The sequence below is a fragment of the Felis catus genome, chromosome X (genome assembly GCF_018350175.1).
Source record: "Felis catus isolate Fca126 chromosome X, F.catus_Fca126_mat1.0, whole genome shotgun sequence".
Classification (NCBI taxonomy): Eukaryota; Metazoa; Chordata; class Mammalia; order Carnivora; family Felidae; genus Felis; species Felis catus.
The window spans coordinates 82,702,410-82,706,698 of NC_058386.1; positions in this window are offsets into that span (position 1 = coordinate 82,702,410).

Here is a 4,289-nt window from a genome sequence, read left to right on the forward strand (position 1 = left end):
AACGCTTCTTGAATATATATATTTTTAATACAGGCTATTAGTTTGGAAATTTTAAACCTAAATTTTTCTAAAACAAATCAACACTTTATATGTTTGGTAAATTAGTCCCAGTAGAGCCTAACTGTCTTATTTTTGTCCCATTTTAGAGAAACACAAATAATGGTTTCATAAATAATTGTTTCAGTTATGTTCTGTTAGAAGGATGTAGCCTGCTAGGCCTCTCACCTCTGGCCTCCTTACCTCCAGGGAGCTCAGAAAGAGCCTAGATTAGCCTTGCTGCAGGGTTGCTGCCTGCCTTCCCATCCCCATCATGATGGCCCCCTGGCCAAGCTTAGGCCAGGGTTTAAGAAACCCTCACCCACTCAGGCCACAAGGGAGTGGCAGGAAATATTCAAAGCACTGAATAGGAAAAATATGCAGCCAAGAATCCTTTATCCAGCAAGGGTGTCATTTAGAATGGAAGGAGAGATAAAGGCTTTCCCAGACAAACAAAAGCTAAAGGAGTTCCTGATCACTAAACCAGCCCTTCCAGTGATCCTAAAGGGTACACTGAGAGTAGAAACAGCAAAACTACAGAGACCAGAGATAACACCACAAGTACAAAACCTACAGATAACACAATGACACTAAATCCGTATCTTTCAATGATCATTCTGAATGTAAATGGACTAAATTCCCCAATCAAAGGCATACACTATCAGAATGGATTAAAAAAAGAAAAACAATATCCGTCTATATGCTGCCTACAAGAGACTCATTTTAGATCTGAGGACACCTGCAGATTGAAAATGAAGGGATGGAGAACCATCTATCATGCTATGGGATGTCAAAAGGAAGCCAGAGTAGCCATACTCATATCAGACAAACTAGATTTTTCTTAATGTTTATTTTATTTTTGAGAGATCCAGAGTACAAACAGGGGGAGAGGCAGAAAGAGAGAGAGACACAGAATCCAAAGCAGGATCCAGGCTCTGAATTGTTAGCACAGAGCACGATACAGAGCTAAAACCCATAAGCCATGAGATCATGACCTGACCCAAAGTCATATGCTTAACCAACTGAGCCAACCAGGAACCCCCAGACAAACTAGATTTTAAAACAAAGACTAACAAGAATTGAAGAAGGGCATTATATCATAATTAAGGGGTCTAACCATCAAGAAGAGCTAACAGTTGTAAATATTTATGCCCCCAGCAAGGGAACACAAATATATAAATCAATTAATCACAAAAATAAATAAATGTATAGATAGCAATACTGTGCTTGTAGGGGAATTTAATACTTCACTTGCCGCAATGGACAGATCATCTAGGCAGAAAATCAGTAAGGAAACGATGGTTCTGAATGACACATTGGACTGGATGGACTTAACAGATATATTCAGATCCTTTCATCCAAAAACAGAAGACACATTCTTCTTGAGTGCCACGGAACATTCTCCAAAATAGATCACGTGGGGGGGGGGTCACAAAACAGCGCTCAAAAAATATAAAGGAATTGAGATCATTCCATGCATATTTTCAGATCACAACGCTTTGGTAACTTGAAATCAACCACAAGAAAAAAAATTGGAAAGCCTCTAAGTACATGAAAGTTAAAGAACATCCTACTAAATAATGAATGGGTTCACCAGGAAATTTAAGAAGAACTTATAAAAGATATGGAAGCAAATGAAAATGAGAACATGACAGTCCAAACCCTTTGGGAGGCAGCAAAGGCAGTCCTAAGAGGGAAATGCATCACAATCTAGGCCTATATCAAGAAGCAAGAAAAATCTCAAATACAGAATCTAACCTCACACCTAAAGGAGCTAGAGACAGAGCAGCAAAGAAACTCCAAAGCCAGCAGAAGAAGAGAAATAAAGATTAGAGCAAAAATAAACAATATAGAATCTACCCCCACCAAAACAAAAACAAAAACAAAAACAAAAAAACCAGTAGAACACATCAATGTCCCTAAGATCTCGATTTTTGAAAGAATAAACAGAATTGATAAACCCCTAGACAGACATCTCAAAAAGAAAAGAAAGAGGATCCAAATAGATAAAATCACAAATGAAAGACGAGAGATTACAAACAACACCACAGAAATACAAACATTAGATAATACTATGAAAAAGTATATTCCAACAAACTGGACATCTGGAAGAAATGAACAAATTCCTATATATCCACACACTACCAAGAGTCAAATGGGAAGAAACAGACCCATAACCAGTGAAGAAATTGAAATGGTTATCAAAAATCTCCCAACAAATAAGAGTCCTGGGCCAGATGGCATTCCAGGGGAATTCTACCAGACATTTAAAGCAGAGCTAGTACCTATTCTTCTCAAGCTGTTACAAAACTAGAAACAGAAGGAAACCTTCCAAACCCATTCTATGAAGTCAGCATTACCTTGATTCCCAAACCAAAGACTCCACTAAAAACGAGAATTACAGGCCAATATCCCTAACGAACATGGATGCAAAAATTCTCAATAATATACTAGCAAATCAAATTCAACAGTATATTAAAAGAATTATTAACCATAATCAAGTGGGATTCATTCCTGGGCTGCAGAGCTGGTTCAATATTGGCAAATCAATCAATGTGATACATCATATTAAAAGAAAGATAAGAACCATATAACCCTGTCAAAGGATGTTGAAAAAGCATTTGACAAGATACAGTATACTTTCTTTTTTTATATATATGAAATTTATTCTCAAATTGGTTTCCATACAACCCAGTGCTCATCCCAAAAGGTGCCCTCCTCAATACCCATCACCCACCCTCCCCTCCCTCCCACCCCCCATCAACCCTCAGTTTGTTCTCAGTTTTCAAGAGTCTCTTATGCTTTGGCTCTCTCCCACTCTAAACTCTTTTTTTTTTTCCTTTCCCTCCCTCATGGGTTTCTGTTAAGTTTCTCAGGATCCACATAAGAGTGAAAATATATGGTATCTGTCTTTCTCTGTATGGCTTATTTCACTTAGCATCACACTCTACAGTTCCATCCACGTTGCTACAAAGGGCCATATTTCATTCTTTCTCATTGCCACGTAGTACTCCATTGTGTATATAAACCACAAATTCTTTATCCATTCATTAGTTGATGGACATTTAGGCTCTTTCTATCATTTGGCTATAGTTCAGAGTGCTTCTATAAACATCGGGGTACAAGTGCCCCTATGCATCAGTACTCCTGTATCCCTTGGGTAAATTCCTAGCAGTGCTATTGCTGGGTCATAGGGTAGGTCTATTTTTAATTTTTTGAGGAACCTCCACACTGTTTTCCAGAGTGGCTGCACCAATTTGCATTCCCACCAACAGTGTAAGAGGGTTCCCATTTCTCCACATCCTCTCCAGCATCTATAGCCTCCCGATTTGTTCATTTTGGCCACTCTGACTGGCGTGAGGTGATATCTGAGTGTGGTTTTGATTTGTATTTCCCTGATGAGGAGCGACGTTGAGCATCTTTTCATGTGCCTGTTGGCCATCCGGATGTCTTCTTTAGAGAAGTGTCTATTCATGTTTTCTGCCCATTTCTTCACTGGGTTATTTGTTTTTCAGGTGTGGAGTTTGGTGAGCTCTTTATAGATTTTGGATACTAGCCCTTTGTCTGATATGTCATTTGCAAATATCTTTTCCCATTCCGTTGGTTGCCTTTTAGTTTTGTTGCTTGTTTCCTTGGCTGTGCAGAATCTTTTTATCTTCATAAGGTCCCAGTAGTTCATTTTTGCTTTTAATTCCCTTGCCTTTGGGGATGTGTCAAGTAAGAGATTGCTGCGGCTGAGGTCAGAGAGGTCTTTTCCTGCTTTCTCCTCTAAGGTTTTGATGGTTTCCTGTCTCACATTCAGGTCCTTTATCCACTTTGAGTTTATTTTTGTGAATGGTGTGAGAAAGTGGTCTAGCTTCAATCTTCTGCATGTTGCTGTCCAGTTCTCCCAGTACCATTTGTTAAAGAGACTCTCTTTTTTCCATTGGATGTTCTTTCCTGCTTTCTCAAAGATTAGTTGGCCATACCTTTGTGGGTCTAGTTCTGGGGTTTCTATTGTCTTCCATTGGTCTATATGTATGTTTTTGTGCTAATACCATGCTGTTTTGATGATTACAGCTTTGTAGTAGAGGCTAAAGTCTGGGATTGTGATGCCTCCTGCTTTGGTCTTCTTCTTCAAAATTACTTTGGCTATTCAGGGCCTTTTGTGGTTCCATATGAATATTAGGATTGCTTGTTCTAGTTTCGAGAAGAATGCTGGGGCAATTTTGATTGGGATTGCATTGAATTTGTAGATAGCTTTGGGCAGTATT